The sequence below is a fragment of the Poecilia reticulata genome, chromosome 19 (assembly GCF_904066995.2).
Source record: "Poecilia reticulata chromosome 19, P_reticulata-male-v2, whole genome shotgun sequence".
Lineage (NCBI taxonomy): Eukaryota > Metazoa > Chordata > Actinopteri > Cyprinodontiformes > Poeciliidae > Poecilia > Poecilia reticulata.
In genome coordinates this window covers 8,193,264-8,215,735 of record NC_088848.1, presented here as the reverse complement: position 1 = coordinate 8,215,735, position 22,472 = coordinate 8,193,264, and the positions used below count along the sequence as shown (strand labels likewise).

At 41.4% G+C, this 22,472-nt stretch overlaps 1 protein-coding gene across 3 annotated transcripts in view; it reads right to left on the bottom strand.

Moving 5' to 3' along the window:
- The window catches only part of LOC103481466 (zinc finger MIZ domain-containing protein 1), a 122,602-nt gene that overhangs the window by 72,483 nt on the left and 27,647 nt on the right, over nucleotides 1-22,472 (bottom strand). The window contains exons 2-3 of one of the 3 annotated variants that reach the window (XM_081600655.1): nucleotides 15,476-15,574; nucleotides 3,269-3,368 (exon numbers count right to left, since the gene is read on the bottom strand). The gene's annotated coding sequence lies outside the window, so the exon portion shown is untranslated. Of the gene's footprint in view, nucleotides 1-3,268; nucleotides 3,369-8,475; nucleotides 8,864-15,475; nucleotides 15,575-22,472 lie in introns of those variants that run through there. The other 2 variants (XM_008436925.3, XM_081600656.1) reach the window with 2 other exon arrangements.

Below are 22,472 nucleotides of genomic sequence, written 5' to 3'. Positions count from 1 at the left end.
ACACACATCCAATGATTTCTGGAGAGCAGCGGGATGAAATTAATAGTGCCACAAAATTGGTAACCTTAAGGCCATCTGTAATAAATACAATAATGAAAATTAAACACCCAAGCTTATGCGTGCTGTAAAAAAAAATAAATAAAAAAAAAAAAATAATAATAATAAAGACATAAAAAGGCAAAACAACACTGACTTCTCCAGCCTTCCTGCGGCAGCTTCTCCTCTTCACACATATCAGTGATCCCTATCTAATACAAAGGGCTCAGCCTCTGCGCGGCTGCCGTGATGACCCGTGCTCATGAGGAGGCGAGAGCTGATCATTTTGTTCCGATGTAGTGAGCCATGACAGGCAGCAGGGCAGGAAGGAGGGGAAAGGGAGGAGAGGAAGGCCACAGAGGGACCCACCAGGACCAGACCGAGGAGAGGGAGGTGGAGGGTGGGGGACGGGGATGAGGTGGGGGGAGACCAGCCTTTCCTGCTGCTTCCTTCCAGTGCTCTTGGCCAGCTGAGCAATCAGGTCACCTCTCTTTCCCATGTCGCTTCTGGTCAATCCCCTCCCCACCCCCACCTCCACCCGTCCACTCCATCTCCTCGCAGAGCCACCGCAGCTTGCAGCTGTTCCGATTCTTCTTTTGATGAGATTTTGTTTGTGCCTCCTTGTTGACCGGCTCCCTCTCTGCCTAAACACACGCAAACATGGTGAGGGCCCATTAAAGTCATCAGGATCTTTCATGTGGGAGACACGCAACAGAGGAGGAGCCCGTCGCAGGGTTGCTCCCATGCAAACACGAGACTGTATGCAAAATCTAATTTGTTCCCTGGAGGTCTTCCTGGTGTGATTACAAAAAAGTGGAAAACACCTGGGAATACAGCCACGGAAAAGAGGAGAGGACTTTAGCCTTCAGGTAAAAGGTTTAACAAACAGTTTGAAAACCACAAGATTTCCATTATGCTGCTCCAATGGGTTAAAGTCCCTTAAATAAAATGCTGGATTAAACCGAGTCATAGACTAACGGCGCATTCGCTGCCCATCTGTTGCTGGCCACTTCATGTCAGGTGGGTGAAGGAAGAAGGCTGCTACACTCCAGCCTTGTATGCAACCCCACATTTTATCTATAATGGAAATAATTATTGCTTTGCTATGTCAAATTAAAGAAATTCAACCTTGCATAACGATTTTAAACAAAAATGTTTGTCCAAAACCGTCCTCCACCAGATGGTTAAAACACATAACCTCACATTCATGTACTCTGCCAAATGAGTTTATCTTCTGCTTATTTTCTGAAACTACACTCTAGACATGCCTAGACTTCTACGTCTATGCCCATTTTTTTTTTTTATTCACATAACCACATTACCATACAGTAAATTACGAATAGATTGTGGAAAACCACCAGTGGCAAGTATGAAATATCTTCCTGGTGGGTACGAATTGACATAAAGTCATTATGAAGCATTAATGATAAAAAAATGGATGCAAACTGCCATTTCACAATTTCTGGTAAAGAGGCACAATCACTTCCTAGTCATCTGATACTGATTTTAGGTTTTTGTTTAAAATTTGATAGGCCTATTAGGATTTTGAAGGATTTCCATTTTTAATTCTAGAAACTATAGTCAGAAAGGTCCTTAATAAAGGCAGCATTAAAAAAAATCAAGCTTGTTCCTATTTATTAATATAGGAAAAATCATGATTTTATCAGTAATTGGCCTGCTGATCACCATTCAGATCCAAATTAGGGAAAATTGTCTGATTCAGATTTACGCCCGATAAATTTGTGCTGATCGTTGTCGTCACTTTCTAACTACAAATTTCAGCGAGTTTCATTAGCATTTCATTTAATACATAAAAAGCCGAGCGTACATGTGAAATTATGGAAATTCCCGGCCCATTTCTGGTTGATTGTTGCATCTCTAATTCTTTCTCGATGGTTAACGTACCGTTGAAATCCCATCATAGTCCCACGCCTGATCCAGACCAGCAAATGCCCCGCATTTCTTCTTCACTCGCACAAGCAAAGGCTAAGGAGGAGAACAGGGAGTTCAAGAGCTTGCCTTCTGACCCCCTGCAGAACCCATCGAGTATGGCTAGCTCTCAAAGCAAAAGCAGCAGCTTGTACCGCAAACCAGAGCTGAATCTACGCCGAATTATGTTTTAAAAAAAGCAAAAATACCAGCTTCTTCCTGGGGGCGTTTGAGGAAAATCTACTGCAGCACTCGCTCCACGCCAGGAGCAGAAACAGACGGAGGGAGATGAGATGATGCTGGTTGACAGTTAATTCCCAGCTTTGATTCATCCCAACGTGGCCATGAGGAAAACTCCCTGGTACTCCAGGAGAGAGCTCTGGCTGGAGTCTTTATGTAAGAGACAGATTAGATCATGTCTTGGCCTGTTCACAGACCACAGATATTTACATTATTGGCTCAAATGGCATCCAAATGAGTGCATCATACCCTCATTGAGGACAGAACAGGGCATGCCCACAGCTTTGGCACATTCTCTCCGTTTTAAAGCGAGATGAACAAGATATGCCTGGTCTTTCTTCTCAGGTAATGGATATAAAAATGAGCAATCTCGAAAGATTGAGTAAATTCCGCCAACGCTGATCCGCTGAGGCCGAGAGTGAGAGATAAACAGATTTCGTCGGCATGTTTAGCAATGTGACGCTACTGTTTCCTGACCTTGAAAAAGCTGCCACTTATGAAAAGCTGTTTTGGTATGAGAGACACTGATTATAGCCCATTTCTAGGCCAGCACATAATCAGTGTCCAAGTTCCAAATCAATGACCTACTTCCAAGCACACACACCCACACCCACGCATACACACACACATACATACGCTGCAAGGCAAACTCTTTTACTAGCTTAATGTGGAGAAAGATGGGAAAATCAAATCTGGCCGGCATTTTTGTTTTGATCTGAAATGTTTTATCCGAGAGTGGATATTTAAAGAGCCAAATGAGGGCAGCGTGATTTCGTAACACCAGCGTGAGGCCTTTTGCAGAAACAGGACAGTGGCAAGTGGGGTGGGCCGGGTCAATGGAGTCGCCAGCACCGGAGATTTACCACTGAGAGCAGTTCGGATCTGACCTGGATAAAGTGCAAAAATTCTGGCTTCCGCAGCACTCCTGCGGAGTAAGGAAATGTGAGCAGCGCTTAGTGAGGACAGAACTGCACAGAGCGTAGCCCCAGCATGGCAACTCTTAATCCAGAGCGGTCTATTTACAAACCAACCCCTCCCACCCCCCAAAAAAAACTCCACCTACCCGTCCAACACTGCTGCCTCCAGCTCCCCTCGAGCAGATCCAGCATCACGCACCCATGTGCCATTCAGCCATGCAAACAGAGGGAAGCATGTTTTGTCGCCTATAACCAAAAAAGGGGGCTGCTATTAGACTCTGACAGCATGATATCCCCGAGTAATACCGTGGTTTCTCCAGTGTCGCAGTGTTTAACGCAGAGATTTTAAATTATATTACGTGCAGGGTTTGTACTGCCAAAGAATGTTTGAAATGTAATAATTGTCAGCGTGTTCAGCTGATTTGTTGGAGTCTCCTTGCAGTAGATTCTCACACCTGAAACTGATGACAGCACCTAATATGCTAAAGGCGACAGAGGAGAGAGAAAAATGTGGATTTTATAGTAAAGGATATGCCTCCTCCACATCCTATGAATGCAAGTTGGATATTTTATGCGTGTGTGTGTGTGTGACATTTGGTTTTATTTATAAATAAACTGCACAAAATGTGGGTTGTTAATATGCATTAATATATATTTTTTCTTTTGTTTTTCTTTTTCTTGACATCACCCCCACGATGCAGCATGATAGTGGCAGCATAATGATGTGGGAATGCTGTTCTCTATGTGGGAGAGGGAAGCTGTTTAGGCGATTCCAGGAGAAAACCTGTCACAGTCTGCAAAACACATGCGACCATAGTTGAGGTTCGACTGAACGCGTTGCGAATCAAAACAGTTGCGTCAAACTGTCAGGCTTTGAATGGCGCCGAGCTGGTAGAGGCATGCCCCCGAAAAATGCGCCACACTTTTGAAATTTTCATTTGTCAAAAGATCTTGAAATAGTTTGTCAATTTTATTCCGTTTCACAATTACGTGCTACCTGGTGTTGGCTTATCTCATCAAATCCCACGTTTGTGGTTGTAGTGCAGCAAAATGTGGAGATCAGCAGCAGATAGACTTTTGGCAAGACATCAGCTAATGATTTTTTTTTTAAATTTATGACTCAAAACGCCTTTCAGTAAGTTAGAAAAACCTTTTCAAATCCATTTCCCATCACTTTTGAGCAGCGCCAGACAGATGTGTGACTTGTGAGTAAAAACATCCACATAATTGCAGGTATGTTGTGTGCACTTTGGCTTGCTTAAACATTAAGAATAAGCTTTGGGTTCTTACATATTTTTAAGGCAATCCTCCCTGTTGGGGTGTGTTGTTTGAGCCTGCCGCTCGTCTGGGAAGCATTGATCGGCGTAATGACTTTAGAGGGGTGGAAAAAAAAACAAAAAAAAAACTCTTTCCACAATGGACAGCTTTGTATTGTGGTGTTCTTGTTATCAGGTTCAGACAACAACGAAGCAGAACATGAACATGCCAGCGACTAGAGTAATCCCTCCCTTTTCCTCCTACATCAGGTTTTGTCACCGAGTCAGGACAAAAACCCATTATGCTGAGATGATATACAAACAAATCAATTTTTCCCCATTCATGCATGGTTTCCCAAAACTATTCCTCAAGCCCAGAGGAGCAGACACGAAATTAGTTTGGCTGAGCACGGGCCGCTAAGAAACAAAGTGAGAATCATCGACCGTGGAAAGTGATGGTAAAATCGTCTTTTTATCAATGAGAGGACAGACTGAGTTAACTATTCACCCAGGATTTATCGCAGGAGACTAAATGAATGACTTCCTTTCTTTTTGCCGGTCCTCAAAGGTTAAATGGGTATATCCTGTCAACCCCTTTCCCCAGTTCAACCATAAACATGGCCTTATTTGGAGCTTGCACAACTCCAAAAAGGAACTGTGCAACTTTAGAGTGGAGTAAGGTCAATTTAAGTGGCAACAGTTCAAACCGAAAGTACAAGGAGGAGGCTTGTTTGGGTCCCAAACGCCAGAAAAACAGAAAGCAACGTTTAAATTAAACTTAAGCACATAAAGAACATCTTTTCCGCTTAAGGTGTTTAGTTCAGACAAAGACCTGAATCCAGAACATATGAGGATTAATTGAGGAAACGGAGATGGGGTACATCCCCAAAAGAAGCTCCACCTTACAATTCCAGCTATTGAGTTTCAAGATTCTTTTTTTTTTTTTTTTTAAATATGTGAGAACAAAGACGAAAAAACAGCAACGGAAAATCCATCCATCCATCCATCCATTTTCTGTACATCCTTGTGGGGTCGCAATGGAAAATACTAACAGTATTTAGTCAAACGGAGGATTAAATCCATCAAATGTTCAAATGTTACTGCCCATTGTTTTTGCACAACTTTGCTCTTTTTGTACCCAACTTTTAGGTCATCTGCCAGGGAACATTTTGCGTCAGCTGCATCTTGGCTTCTACCTGCCACTGGGACATCTCACAGCCACTTGACAACCTATTAGTTAAACCAATTTCCTGTAATCGACTCATATTTTGCTGTTAGAAAATGTATTTATTCTTATATGGATGAGATAAATCATATCCACTAGGGACAAAATGACACCATTGTGCTCTTGAAGTCCTGCTTTGAGATTCGTTGCAACTTGTTCTTGACACCTAATTTTGCGCAGAACTTTGTTCCTGCGTGGTGTCTGACAAAATGTATTATGTGTAAGTGGCCCAAAATGAGACCCTGCATGCTGCAACCCTAAGGCCATGACGAGATATTCTGCACTTGAGTTATTGTAATACATGACATGTCCTGGTCAACTTTCTCCTTGTTGTAGCCACTTTAAATAAAAGTGAATTTCTCTATTCTTGCACACCATGTACGGACTTTAGTCAAATCTTTGTCTCGAGTCTGACTTCCTTATATATTTTTAGCCGGCACTACAATTAGGCATCTTTTCCTTCTCAATCAACAATTAATTAATGATTTATGAATGTTTGCTTCCAACTAATCACGTTGGATCATTGCAAGCTTTCACTAATAAACCTTAGTTTGTTGTACCTAACTCGCTTTTTTACTTTGTTTCTGCTCTCTAACCTATCTTACCTTGTTATACAAATATACATCGTCATTACATCCTTGGCACTGTTTGTTTGAATAGTGTGACTGGCAGAAAAAAAGAAAGAGAGACGGAGAGAGAGGGTGTTTATCGGAGCTCCAGGAAATACCAGGACAGACACACCGGCTCTCCAGCGCTTCGAGCTCATGTGACTGGAAGCACACAGGCCAGATTGTTTGCATGTTTGCTTGGGGGTTGCGATAAGAACATTTGGTTTCAAAGAGAAGTAGAAGAGCATCAGAATGCAACTTACCATCTTGGGTTAAATCAGGTTTGGCTGCTGGTTTGTAGCCAAACTTGCTTTTCTTTTTAGCAATCAGCTCATTATCCTTATTATTATATTTTTGCCTTTTACCTCATGTGCCCCATTACTTGGTGTAGTGCCAGTGTCTTCCTGCTCTCATTACATTATCATAATGAAGACGCAACTCGAGTCCGTAACCTTGCTGCTGCTCAGCACTATTTACAGTCATTTACGCCCAAAAGCTGTAAAAGCTGCAGCTCAACTCACTTTACTCCTGCCGCATGACTCTAATGCATCAGTGTGAGTAGATTTATTTATTTACCCTACGTGCAGAGATTTATTATACTAACGGAGAGAGGTGAAGCATAGTGAAAACTGTGGCACCAGGTGATGAGTAATGATGACGAGAATCATGAAAAGCTGTCATGTCGTCTTAAAAGGTAATTGAAATCCAATCCAGTGGCTATTATAAAACTCAGAATTTGGATGGCAGCACAGTTTGCTCTCTCTGTGTTTTGTACCTGGCATGCAGCTAGCCGGTTGGCAGGAGTTTATGCTTTTTTTTTTTCTGCTTTGATAGTCTCACGTTACAATTAAAATTTCACACGGAGGCCTTCATCGATGTCATTAAGCATGTTGTCCAGCAATGAAATAATAAAAAGAAAATAAATAAATAAAGTGCGATGAGCCAGAATGAATAATTGATATGTCGTTTTCATGCTGAGGGGACTCCTCTCATCTAAACTCAACACGGTAGCGCTCTCTCATTCGACTGGCTAAAGCAAGGTCAGTGCCTTCAGAGGCCTTGCTCTAATATCCAGCAGCAATTAGTGGCTGTGGCGCGGTGGGGTTCACACAACGCTACTATTTGTTAGGGGAGCGACCACAGGTAGTGATTTCCTGCTAATTCGTGCCATCACTAAGCAAAATGAAGCACTTAATGAGACAACACAGTGGGGATCGCAAAGGCTCTGGGTCAATTTGCTTATTTGCCAGTTTGTGCCCTCGTTTCTTACCCAGGTGCAGTTATTTGGTCTGTGTCTATTTTCATTCCGTATCCATGAAAACACACCTTTGTGTACATGCTGTGAAACGATTGTGTGAAACCGTATTTTTCTTTGTAGTTAAAACATTATCATGAATTGCTGCGACAGATCGGAACACAATACTGCATGGCTGCAAAGTGGAGGCATGATGCTTCATGGCATTCAAATGCTCTTGCAAATAAACATCGGCAAATTATGACGTGCATTTGCATTCAGTAACCCAGAGTCAGTCATTTATAGAACCATATTTCCCTGCTGCAAGTGTTTGGAGGCATGCCTCTACCAGCTTGATACCAATACAGCTGATTTTCTTTTTTTTTTTGCCCAATTTGTACAAAGTAGCTCTCCCACTCCTATTTTGTATGTATGCATGCATTTTTCCTAAGGCCCCTACATGACCAACAGCAAAGACTTAGCATTTTTTTCAAAGCAGAGCAACAGCAGCATCAATATGCTTAACTAGCAAACGCCGGAAATAGCTTTTCAACTGGTACAAACATGTTACTTAATGCTAACTTGCGTCAATCATCTCCCTTTTTGCAGTGAGAAGCCCTCAAATTGCTCCACATTCTTCCTTCGGGACGATGAGCTGCTGCATGGTCGGAAATGGTAAAAAACCGACCAGTCATACGCATGAACGTATCCAAGGAAACAGGTCCGTCTGAATCTAAACACAAAGGGAACAGTGAACTGAAACAAAAAGCCCTAATAAAACGGTAGAGAGATGGACAGTGAACGAGCTGGCGTCAACTCCTTATGAGTCAATCCATTGTGAGGCACACAGCACACAAGTCGAGTTCCCAGTGAATCAGAGCAGTCAGCTGCCATCCACCACCTCAAGGCAAAGGGCCAGTCTAGCACAGGACTGCAGACATGTGACCAGCTGTCTCACACAACCACAGTTACTGCATTGAGACGGGGACATGGACAAAGAGCTCTCAGATAAGTCTCTATAATGCATTACCTTCAGAAATATTTCAGCAGGTTGTCTCGGTTTGTTCGGCTCGGTCGGTTTATGTACTGCTGTGATATACGGGTCCAGATAGCAGGTGTTTGTAAATCTATACATAACTCTGTCTCGTGATTTACAGTCCGCTGTCAGGAGGGCGCAGTGACATCAATACTGCAGCAGGAGTTTGTCTGGGGCCTAGCCGAGGACGCCAAAATACCTCCTTGCTTCTCCCCTCCCGCCTTCCACTGACAGCGATAGACGGCTCCACACGAGCAGCTGTCTAAATATTACTTTTCCCTCATTCCCCTCTTCATCTCGCTGTTCCTGCGCTCCTCTCTCCTCTCCTCTTCGGTCTCAGAGGGAGCGCTTGGCCGCTGACCGGCATGAGTTTAGAAGAGACAAATGTTTGACTGGGGCAACTGGGGATGTCCAAATTTGGCACACCGCCGGCATACCAAGAGTTCGAAGCAGATCAGCGAAAGGGATGGGAATAACTCGTCTTGTGCTGACCTGCTTTCGGCGACAACCTGCCACACACACACCTGTGGTCTTAATCCGTCGCGATAAAGAAAATTAGAAAAACAGCCAAAGATCAGAGTTTCTCACTTCGTCGCTATTTGAAGCAGGGATTTCAAGTAGCCGAATATAAGAACGCAGAGAAAAGCGAAGCCTCTTCTCTTTTACTTCATTACTGACTCAGCTACTTCCTGGTTTGCAAAGAGTCCCCAGGTGCATGAATGTTTCATAGCCACCCTGCTGTCTGTTCCCCTCTGCTCAGATTCAGCCTTTCCTAATTCTCCCCAAAGATAGCTCGAACTCCACCGTCAGTAGCACTTACGCTCATCATCATGAGGCACTTATAAAGAGAAGAGGCAGCACATAAAACAGCTGTTTTCCCCCGATGGCTTAATCATCCAGTTTAACCAACGGGGCTGTCAGAAATAACATCATAATCAAATTGTTTTGGTCAAGCAGGCTTGCCTGTCATGAAGTTCAGAGTTTTCATTAGCTTGCTCTCTGTTGTGGTTTCCTGGCAGAATCTCGCAGTTTATGTGAATTATGCCTCCCTCCTCCTACTGCTGCTGCTGCTGCTTTGAGCAGAGTCAAGCCGAAAAATAATAAAATGAAGAAGCGCCCTAAAACCACTTGAAGTCGTGTTTATTCTCTTAATCTGTTCATTTTTAGCTGCACGCTTGGCAGTGCTTGCAAACGTAATATTTAAAAATTGCAGCTTCAATCAGGAAAAGAGATGCAAGCAATGTTCATCTTGTGGTGTTTATTGTGAATAAAAAGATGCTGTTCTTCTAACCTGCAGCTTTTATGCTTAAGTAAATAGCTAAATAAAGCTGAAGTAGGTGTGAATATCCAAAGGGAACAGTCTTTGGACTGTATTGGTCTTTTCATGAAGCTTCAACATTGCAAGCAATGTTTTCACAAACCATTCATGAAGTCTTTTTTTTTTTTTTAAATAATGAATCAGATTTTTTTAAAATCAGAAAAAAAACAAGATTCAGTGTTTGTAAGCTCAACATTTCTGCTTTTTTGTCCCAAGTTCTGAATCTCGTTTAGCTGATTAAACGCCATCCTGTGCACCACTTTGAACATTTTAATCTGACTGCCCGTGTAAGACAATGTGAACTTATTGTACAATGGAATTTTGAAACTACTGGCTTTAAAACAAGCATTTGCTTCATGGGGAATCTGATCTATGAAAGTACCAAAGCGCGGGCATTAAAACTGGGTACAAACCACTTCAATGCATACGCATACTCACAGTAGATCCTAAATGTATTCACTGTTCTCCCCTCGTTGTTTCCTGAATGCTCCAGCCATTCAAAAGGTTCATTATAAAGTGCATGGAACGCTACTTGTTCTCAAAAAGTGACATAATTTACACAAGTAGATAACCTTTAACTGCAACAACAGAGATTCTGATTTACTGATTACACATGACTTGACATGAAAATGAAGAAAATTTGAAAACCATGTTATCAGCTCAAGGTGCAATAATACTTCCAAGAGACTCACACCCATTGAGCTGGGCAAGCTCAATGGGTGTGAGTCATTAGCAGCACCAGAAAAAAAGCCCACTCATTAAATTAATCTGCTTTTACCCTCACAGAGAACTGAAAATGATTTATATTCGTATTGAGCAAAAGAAGGTTAATTTGGGTAAATGTGAAGAAGCAGCAGAAAGGTAAACCTTTTCCCCAGCCAGCATATGAATGCCAAGTGGTCTTAAATACATTACAGGTTGTCATTAATTAATTTGTTGGCTCATGAGGCGCAGCTTGTTCAAGCCATTCATCATGAGCAGGAAATTGACAAGTTGAAGACTTGTCAGAGGGATATCAACTTCAATTTGACATCAAAAGGAAGCGAGCACTGCTTCGTTTGTTTGGTAATCGCCTCTTTATACCCAGTGTCTTTGTCTGAGCAGAGCCAGAGCTGATAGCTCACACAAAGCACAGGTCCTACCAAAAAAAAAAGAAAAAAGATTCAATTTGAACAGGGTCGCCTCGACGCGTTATGTCGCTTTAACGGCTTCCTCATGGTGTGCATCAACTCAGACCGTCAGAGCAGGCAGCGGGGAACATCTGTCCTGAGCACGCAGGCACTTTGTTCCGCCGCGCTCGGCCTGTCAGTCAAACATGTTCTGGCACGTCTCCGACATATTACGAGCGGTCGCGGCCACCTCTGAAGACATGCTCCGGCACCAGTTCAGGGTGCAAGCGGAGGGATATCGGAGCGCGTATCCATGTCTATGTGCGTCTACGGGGGGGAACGGAGATGACGGCACATCTATTTTTAGTGCGGCACACCGTGCTGTGCTGTTCCGTTCCTAGAACAGGCATTCGGGTCATCTGCTACAAGGCGTGCACCGGGATACCTCCGGCTCTGCTCTCTGACCCTCACCCTCCAGCTCCTACAAGATTGGAGAGAGGGATAGTACTTTAGGGAGGACTGTCTGCAAATAGGAGAATGTTGTTCATCCCTCTCTGTTTTCTCCGGTGACTAATGGGCCAATAATTCAAGCGTCACTCTGGCATGTTATCTTGTGCTTTCTCGTGGGAATACCACCCTGAAACATCGCTGGTCAGAAATATATTTCTTCTGACATACTCCGCCTTGCGAGGAGTTGTGATGAGCAACTCCTCGCACAGCTTGGAAAATCCTTGGAATAGCTTGGAAAATCCCCATCGCTGCAAAGTTATGAGGAACCCTTCACCACCCCCCACCTCCCACCTTGGTAGCTGCAATGACAGACACGGCGAGAAGGAAACCTGGTGTTATCTCTTCAAGTCCAGCTACTCACACGGCTCCCGTCGTGTGCCTTCAGCGATCTGATAAACGGCAACAATGAACCTTTGAGTCATGCAGACACAAAAGCTTTACATGTGAGATCCTGAGATCAAATTATGCGACGATTCCTTACTGAGATCGAGCGTCGTTGTTGTTCTAGTGTCTCTAACATAAATACATAATGTTCGACAAGTAAGTCAGTGTTCCCTCGGCTCTGGATCTTAACGTTGGTGAAACGTTTCTCCTATAATCATATGTTCTGTCTTTCCCCTAATGAACTTCTCTACAATTTGTCGTAACGAGAAGCCACAAACTCCCATGCACTTTCTTGAGACTTTGACAAATTACAAGAAAGTACAATACAATTGTAAAGCAGAAGATGAATAAAACATGGTTTAAAATTTCTGACAGATAAAAACCCCCAAAGGGCTCCACGTACGACACACTTTTCAGATTTTTGTTTTCTAGAAACGTGCAATCATGATTTATGCGCTATACTTTATTTTATGTATAAAATACAGTGACATTTGTGGTGTAACATGGAAGAAATGTGGGAAAAGGTCAAGGTGATTTTGAACAACAGTTGCAGAGCATTCATCTAACACTTTCATCTGTATTTAACACACACAGACATAGGAATCCCCCAGTGATTATCCTCCTAATAGGCTCGAAGACTGTGAAACCTGAAGTTAAGTAGCAGACTCTGCTCCCTTTGTTTGCCTTAGCAGGGGTGGTGGACATGTGTGCAGAGGCTGGGACTCTGGGGCCAGGCCCTCTATCCTTCCTGTTCAGTTACCAGAGGCCTCTCACTTATCAGTTCCAGATCTCACAAGAACAGAGAGACAGAGAGACCACTGACAGGAAGGGCTTTTTTTTTCTCCCCCTGTATCCTTTAGAGAAGTTAGCAGAATGTCTGCACCTTCACATTTCACAGAGAAAAGCAGTTACTCATTAGTGCTTCCACTGAGGCTACAGAGAGAGAAAGAGAAAACAAGAGACCAACCATGAAAACCTTTGGATAAAAATTAAACCCATAAGCTGATTTATCATGAGGGAATTGATGCATTTATCAGTAAGAAACATGTAAAAAAAACAAAAGTCAGAAATGTCAGATTTTTCCAATCTCAGGTTCTCAGTCTTTCAAGTTTTTGATAAGACATATAATACTAGTAGTATTATATGAATTTATAGCATATGTTTCTACATTGGCTAATCTTTAGATATGCAACTTGAAAAACACCTAAACAAGAAAAGGAAAAAGGGGTGAATGAAAGACACAGGGAGGAAAATAAACAAAGGAGGAGGACTCAAATAAGGAAAGACAGAAGAAAATAAAAAGGAAGGATACAAAGAAAAAAAACAACGAAGAACACAATGTGGAGAGAACATACCACAAGGAAGTAAAGAAGGGAGGAAGGAAAGAAAACATCAGGAAGGAATGGAAACAAATACAAGGAAGCAATGGAGGTAGGATAAATATTAGGGATTGAAGGACAAAAGGAGCAGAGGAAAGACAGTGAAGAGGAAGGACATGAGAGAAGCAGGGAAGAAATGATGCTAGGAAAAAAGAAATGAAAAGAGGGCATGAAGAATGAGGAAAGGATATCAAAACAATAAAGACTGTGGAAGAAAAGGACATAAATTACACACAATGAGAATATAGTCTGGAATTATGAATAGTTTTCCATACTCCTGTTTTCATTTTTTTTTTTTATTATCGAGACCTGGAAATTACTGCAATGAAATGCCATACCTTTCACTGCTGTGAAACCCTGAGCAACAACATAAAGGGGGGGGGGGAAGGACTAATCTACTTTACTGCAGCCATGCCATCAAACTCGGAAACATTTTTCCCCACAACAAAGGCTCCGGGGCGAGGGAAAGAGTCTGTCACCAACATCGAGAGAACTGACTGCGAAGCACTCAACGTCATGTCACTGTTTGTGTCACATCCCCAACCATCCCTCCTGCTACCGCCGTCTACCCTCGCCTGACATTTCCACAATAAGCACTTTGGTTTATCCCACTCAGCTGTGTGGCAGGCAGGTGTTTGTCAGGGCACCATCTTTCCTAGCATTCAGGCAGCTCTAATCAAGAATAACCCTGATGCTGGACAAACCAAATACATACTTACTTCAATAAGTAAATCTCTTTTAAAAAAAAATAATAATAATAATAAGCATTGCGCTCCACATTGCACATTGTGGCTTCTTGATTTAAAGGATATTCGTAACCTTGCGGGCACGTGTGGAAGCTCGGACTATATGTGGAACATAAGCACTTTGTTACTCGGTGTAACACCCCAGGAGGTCCTGATGAAATCAACATGTTCCACCAGCAGAGCCCACACCGGCCGCATACGACCTGCAGCTATCATGTGATCAACAAAGAAATGGTGACATGTGGCAGCAAAAACAAAGCTCTTGTTGTTTTAAATTCCTGTGTTGACAGACGACACTGAAATCGGGTTTTAGCAACAGGCGTGATATTTGATTCCATCTGTAAACTTGTGAACTATTACCAGAAAACCACACCTGATTTTCAGCTACATACTTTGAGAAAACTGAGAGTCATCATTTCAGAAAGGGTGGTAAAAAAAAAAAAAAGCGGCAAAAGTATAAAGTATCTTTAGAAATGATCGATGAAGACTTTTTGAATTCTTTAAAAGAAAGTCTGGCCTTTGGCGATGGCTTCAAAACTTTTCACAGTACTTAAGTTTGAACTTTTTTTTGTATAAAGCTAATCTATTTAAAGATGCACTTTATAATGTGTGGAGTGGAGAAAAGCAGGTTGAGAAGTAAAGAAGTGACTAGTGAAAACTTAAGACTTTGAGTGTTTGTACTATACCAAACAACCTGTCTTACACCAATTTAAATCATGTTTATCTATTAAAAGATCCACACAATAAAACGGTGCAAACAGCCTTCCACTCAATCCATCATCTATCCTGGATATCTAGAGGCACATGTGACCTCGCTTTTCTGATTCGTTCACATGAACGCTGCAGTAGAAACAGCTACGGTTACAACATGGCCCTAAACATTGTCCAGTTCCTCTTTATTGGGCATACTTTCACAGATTGGCATCCTTTCTCTGTGGCACAAAAAAAAAGCCATCCGCTATGGGACACTTTGTGCTGACCCATGCATGTTGGGGATGTAGCTTTTTGTAGACAATCAATAATTTAAAGTAATATTCTGTAATCTACTCAGACTGCTGTGATGCAATGGAGCTTATGTGACTTCAATGAATAATATCTACCAGCAGGAGGATGCTCAAGTGTTTACCCGGTTACGAAGAGAACGTGAACATATAGGTATGAAATAATTTGTTTACGAGCACAAAATGACAACATATGGGTGTGAAACAGGAGTACAAAAAAGGTGAGACTAGGCTGAAGACAATCCTTCAAGCAGCCCTAGAGTTGCTGCAAACATCGCTGAGTAACACAGAGTAACAAAGTGCTTATGTTCCACATATAGTCCGAGCAAACATCGGAAATAAAGATTTAGGATATAGGTAAAACTGAGCATAACCTGGGGGGGAAAAAGTGTTGAAACCCGAGTCTGAGTATATGTAGCAAATGTAAAGAATGCGCTCAGTTATGATGATATTCATATCCTGGATCAAATTTAAAATTTGTGGATCCCTTGTAGCACTAAAAACATAAACAGTATAAGAAAAAAAACAGCAACAAAAAAACACTTACCTGTCTTGTTTCCAATCCTTGATTTTTCACCACAAGGAACCCCCCCACCCATCCACACTGCAGGAGGTGAAACACTCCAGCCCTTCAAGTTTTTTGTTCCTAAGAGAAATCAAGACAAAAAGAAAAGGAAAAAAAAACATAAATCAGTGTGACATTATTCACTGGTCTCCAAACACTAGATTAGCACATTTGCATATTTCTTTCTGAAAAATCAAGTCCACTCCATGACTTCACTTCTTACACAGGCCTTTGGGTTTTGAGTGGCCACCATCAGGGCCCGCGAGACTCTTTTAACCTGATTGGATAAGGTCCGTCATGAAGGACGGACCAAAACAGCAGCTGATACTTCACACCATCAAGAATGCCATCATAAACATCCAACTTGATTAAGTTCATTGTAATGTCACTGTCACAATTCACTCCTAGTTGACTTAAATACCTGATAGAACAGACCAACGCTATGGGAAGGGATTTTGCTTTAGTCTATCAAAACCATGGAAGTCAGCACATTACTCATACGTAATGTATGGTCTTTGAAGACCAAAGGAATATTTTGATGAGTTGATAATTATTTCACCTCTTTGCTTGGTCCTGACCATCGAATATTTTTTACCCACCTATGGAAGATTTTGTTTCACCACCAACATATTAAATAATATTTTTTATAATCTTATCATTTTCTAGTCTTCAATAAATAATATCCATCACCAGGTTATGTAATCTGTCATATCTCAAAAGAGTCAACTGGAATCCCCAAAAAAGTAACAAACCATAAAAGAGTGGAAATAGCTGTCCTATCCAAACAAAATGACATTTTATGTGAGTTTTGAGTATTTTTTTTAATGACAATTCATCTCCATCTTCTTTCAACAAGGATTTACAATGGTAAGCAGTTCTTCACATGGGTAAAAATAATTATCTTATGGGTGGAAATTAGAAGTAGAAAGGACCAAATAGTGACATATGGGAACCAAGTGGAGATAAAAGTTTGGCAAAGCAACAAAGTGACCAAGAGGCTTTTTAAACAAATTATTCAGAAGGAATAACGCCACCATAATCAAACTCAGCTAAAAGAAATATGTCAGCACCTGGACGAGTTCAGCTGAAACTTAACTCACGCATTTTCAAGTCGAGTTTTGTGCTTCCATACAAACCGTAAAAGTAAAGACAGAAAGCCCTGTTGGGATGTTTAGTTAATACTCCAGCTTTATATCTCAATAGAAATGGACAGCATTAAGGTCCGTCCAGTAAACTCTTTTTTCTTTTCACAAACATCCAAACCAGCTCCTAAAACAACTTAAACTGTTCTTACCATAATTCATACCACAGACCATTTGAATCTTAACTTTTATGTTTACAAATTACACAGCGGTTTGGCTATGCGAGTAAAGTTAGCCATCTAAGTAGTCTAAAATACTTCCAACAGCAGTAAGGATCCTTGGATAACTAAAATAAAACAACAGTGATGGGAAATGAGGATTTGATGACAAGCTTTTCCAAAAGAGAGAAGAGGTTTCAGGAAGTCTAGCAAAACTAGCTAAAAACTGTTTAGTGCCTGGCCCTCCATTTGACTTTGGACAATTTCCTGATTTTCTATTTGTTTTAAAGAATTACAACACATTAAAGGAAAACATGAGTTCCAGACTCTTTGATGGAGAAAACATAGCAGATTCATATACAAAAAAAAAAGTTATCAGACTACTGTTGTTTATGCTTCAAAACACGACCCTAACCTTTATCTGATTCTTATAAAACTTTTAAAAAATGAATCAGAATACATGTTATTAGTTTATGCATTCAGAACAAAAAGCAGATTCATAGTATCTGAATTCCTGATTACAGTTGAGAGCCAATCAAGGGAAATATGGCCAACTACAATCCTTGCCAAGTCGATTAGTTCATCTTCTTACTTAATTTCCGTTTAAAGTTAAGCAACACAAAGATGGCTTCTTGTTAAACAAAGAAAAAATATAAATATTAAACGACAACGCACAATAACTGTTGGAACTTCAAGAAACAGCATGGTACTATTCATATACCACAAAGGACCAGTCAATAGTAAATCCAGCTCCTCTCCTGGGGGAAAAAAGTTCAAGTTGTGCTTTTCAGGTATCAGAACTGTAAGCAGAAACCTTTTAAAAACTGTACTCAGCTTTGGTTCATTTTTTTTTTCTTTCAAAGATTTCAGATTTTATTTCAGTAAAAAAAGGAAATGAAATATCCTTCTGGTGCTTGCCTTGGCTTTCTGTAGGAGTGTTTTGAAGTGACCCTTATTTTGTCCTGTTTGAGTCTCCTTTTCATCAGTCGTCTGCTCTGCGACAAAACAACATGTTACCCATTTGTTTTCCAGAGCCAAGTTTCCTCCGGTTGGGCTGAAATTACAAGGCTAATGTTCCAAATATAACAACTGTCTAAACAACAAGGTGTAGTTTCCCATCGGGCGAGAGAGGGCGGTACCCTTTTGCTTTGTGCTCTCCTTTTAATCCTCTGTCTTTATGACTGCAAGATTTTTCAAGCTGCATTACTCCCCTGCTGGAAGTGGCGTTCTCTGAAAAGAGAAAGTAGAGGAGCGCTGGCGGGCTCAATGGGTCGACGGCGAGGAAGAGGAGGAGGGGGCTGAAGCTGGGTGCCTCCTTTTTAAAGCCAGATTCTCCCCAGATACCTCGGTGCTATTCATCAACAGCTTTTCCAGGTCTGTGAAAAATCAATGTGCTCTGCACTGCAAACAGTTCATAATGACGGGGGATGGAGGGGGAAAAAAAAAGAAAAAAGCCCAACTGCAACAGAATTGATTTGTTTAAGTACAATAACACGGCTCTGCGGCGCGGTGAGAGGGGAGGCTAGAGCGCCCAGACAAAGACTGACTGGCAGTATCAAACCCCAAGCAATAATTGACAAACTGCTGGCAGAGAGCAAATCTGAAATACAGAGCCCTGTTATCTAATTAAAGGAGTTTTTCTGTAAATTGCCACCTGACAGAGAAAAACCCACTGAGTTGCAAGTGTGTAATTGACCTGCCGGTACACTCTGTCGTACCGTGCTTCACCTGTTTTGTGACATCTATGCATAAAAGTGTAAGCTGAAAAGTGGCAACTGTGTCAGCGTTTGCAAAATAAACCGACAAGAATCGACGACGGACACAAGCCGGAGATTTTACGGTCAACGGCTGCAAGTTGATATAATACACATTTTCCCATCACTTTGCGTTTCTTCCTATTGAAGGGGAGTTTTCCTCCCCACTGTCTCTACATACATGCTCAGTATGGGGGATTGCTGCAAAGTCAATGATGCAATGCAGGCGATTGTCCAATGTCACTACATCCTCTTTCTGGAGGCGTGGGAGCTGCAAGTCATGACTTGATGCAATCTGCTGGGTCTCCTTATATAGAAAACTTCTTAAGCCAATGATCTAAACTTGACTGCATTTTTTTATGTCTGGACAGAGCAACCGAGTACAGCGGTGATAACTCTCTCCACATCTATTTGGTTATCCGTATCTGCCATCCACATCCTATTTCTTCAGCATTTGGGGGCTGGTATAAATGACTCGTTTTAAATGTTTTTGATCTAAAGTGCCTTGAGAGTGTTGTGTGTTTTGTGAAATCGTGCTGCATAAATAAACTAAACAGAATTCAATCACTCGTTTCCTTTTTCAGTAGGGATGCAACAAGAAATCAGCTGGTGGCTGAAAGTAAATGTGCCCGACTTGGTCGACTCAGAAGTTTTACAATAGTCGCTTATTTTAATAGTTGAACACATTGCTTACAAGCACTTTGTATTGCCTTGTTGCTGAAAATGTGACATATAAATAAAATTACCTTTACCTTTACATCATCGCTCAAGTTTTTGATTTTTGTGAAAGGCAAGGGTGTTTTACAGATTATTTTGTGAAAATGCCTTTCATCACTGGGACATGATGGGTAGACATATCTTTTATCCAAATCCAAATTGTTGTCTTGTTTTTTTTTTAGTCAATTACTTCATTTAGTGTATTCTTATATAAATAAATCATGGAGTCATTCGAGGCATTTATACAAAAAGTGCTCCTGCAGTTACTACGCTATGCATTTTGTTCTGTTTTTTTTTTTTTGTTTTTTTTTAAATCAAGGAAAAAAAATATTTGAGAATATTTCCACCAGCTGACTGGCAGTACGCAGCAACAGTGTGCCAGAAGAAATGTATAAATCTATGCTCCACAGAGCTTCAAAACTCAATCCCGCTCTTGCGTCTCATTAAAAGGACTTTAAACAGCCTCCATTCCAGTAGCTTCGTTAAACGTATGTAAAGGTACATATTATTTGTTCATTTACCACTGGAGTCATTACTGCAGAGTCTTAAGTTGGAAATGTTTGAAAGAAAGTCAAGTAAACAAAATGTTTATAAGACGAAATGTTCTTACACGGGAAAAAAGCTGGAAGCCAGGAGTAAATTGTGTCAGGACAAGCCAGCACAATAAAACATTCCTCCCTGCCTCTTTTATGCTGCCCACATAGGTGCATTTATCATTGTTATTATGCCTTCAGAGAGGCCCTCCCAGGTTTAATTGGGTCCTCATGGAGTCAAAATCCCTTCTGTTGCAGCAACCGCCCGAGCTGGACAAGCTCATACCTCTTTAGGCAACAGCAGCGTTTACTGGCTGCATGTCGCTCGGTGCAAAGTGGCCCCAAATCCAGCCGCTTGAGCCCAGAGGGGGGGACGGTGAGAAATGGACGTCACCCCGCCAAGCCTGGATAATGGCACGAGAGGGACACCTGGGGAGAAACTCTCACCTGGCTCTGCACTCGCCGCTGTTGGGAACGCTCTTGAGAGCTACAGGGCGTCCGTCATACCCAGCCGGCTCGCAGGAGCCATTACGTCCGGCACGCTGCGTATGCATTTTAACAGGCAAATACCGGCAACTTTGGAAGCGTATTGGGGCTTGCAGCAAGTGCACAACATGTGCAGCAGGAAGATGGCAGAGAGTTTTTTATCCATTCAACAAAAACAGTTAACAAAAAGTAACAGAGCTAGAAAAAAAAAAAACATGCGCAAAGAAAAACATGAACATTGCTTCTGACAGAGAGGTCAGTAATAACAAAAAAAAGCTGAATCAAAAGCACATTAATCATCTCGTGAAATTCCAGCACTGAAACTTTTGAGCTCCCTTTCACCTTAAAAAGTTACGTTCCTCTTCTGAAGACAGTTTTCTGTTGTTCAGCTGCTCATGACATGCAAAAAAAAATCAAACAATAAACAGCTTGTGCTTCACACAAGTATCAGACAAAGAGCTTGTTTTCTAGAAAGAGGGGGTGGCAAGACAAACGAAAGAATGATAGTCAAGTTGTTTATGTTCCTTACAGCAAGCGAATGTTAAGAAAATACATTTGTTTAACAATTCAGAATGAGTATTCCCCCCCAATAAACATAGGAGTAATTTTAAAACTAGATAATTAAAAGTGGAGTTTTTCATTATAAATGTGCAGTCTTGTTTTGTTTTAGGAAGCAGAGAGATCCTGACTCTAGAGATAGAAAAGAAAAAAAGAGAAAATCACACACCTATGGGCAAATGCACAGAGAAATTGCCAGGAATCTGTTGATCTTCTATTTAGGAGACACTTTTTTATTATGCTACCAGCGTGTGCTAACAACAACACTCTTTACCTTTACTCAGGGTAGAGTTGCTAAAGTTAGTTTTTTGTTTCAGTAGTAAAAAGGCACAACATATCTGCATTAGTACTGGTATCGGCCAATGTGACTGATACAGGTTTTTTTTTAGCATATTATATCAGTGCCATAAGTAAAACTGGGTCAGTTTTGACATCGAATGTTTATTTCCATCTTATTGCCATTTGTTTTCATGTTTGAAAAGGATTGAGAGAGAGGTGGGCCATGTGGTATTTGAAGCAGAAAAGCCACAGCGGGGATATATATATATATATAATATATATTGGTAAATATCAACTATTTGTCCCAATATATCCATATTGCATATTGATATTGGCAAAAACGTTCATATCGGTGTATTTCTAATCCTCAGTATTCCTGAGATGTTTAAGGTAAAACCAGCGGACAAAGATGCAAAAAGCAATCTTAAAAAATAAATAAATGAAATATTTACATTTTGTGGCGACTCGTCTGCTGCTCACTCAGGCTGAAGTAAAGTGAGAGAAGCTGCACATACAAAAATAAAGTTGTTCCGTTTCGTGCTTCAGCTTTCAACCTCCGTCTGGCATGTAACAGGCTTTGAAATGTTGACTGCCTCGTGGAAATGAAAGAGTTAGCAGAGTAAAGAATTACTTCCTTTTGTATTCCAAAATCTCAATTAATACTCTCAGGAGTCTCGCATATAAATACAACAGGGTGTGAAGCTTTAAGCGCTCAACCTTCATATCCAGGATTTAACAACAAGCATACTGTTGGCTTTCACTGCAAGCCCATATTAACCCAATTTAGCTGTTACTTCCACATAAAGTGTGCCACTGCAGCATTGTAGTAATGATTACAAGCTTACAGATAACAGCTTCAACTACAAGGCATCTAAATGGCCTGAGATTCGGCTCAGTCAGCCCCCCGCACCCAATTTTCACTCCCAGCTGATTAACGCAAAGGCAAGCGCCTAGTTAACCACTGCTGCTGTAATTACTGAATGGGATGAAGCACACACACACACACACACACACACACACACACACACACACACACACACACACACACACACACACACACACACACACACACACACACATATATGCACCTTATACACCAAGACACTCAACTGCAGAAGATGCATTTGGATACATGTTGTGTGCCACCAGATGAGCATCGCAGCAACCACCAATTATGTTTTATTTATGCAAATGCAGGTAATTTACTTCCCGCTGTGCATGATTTCCATGATCCAGCATCAGCTGGTAGGAATAGCATCCACTATAGGTTTTTCTACCAGTGAAGGGTAATAAGTCAAAGAGAGACGGGTGGAGCTGAGGAAGGAAGGAAAGAAGGAAGCAGGAAAGCAGAA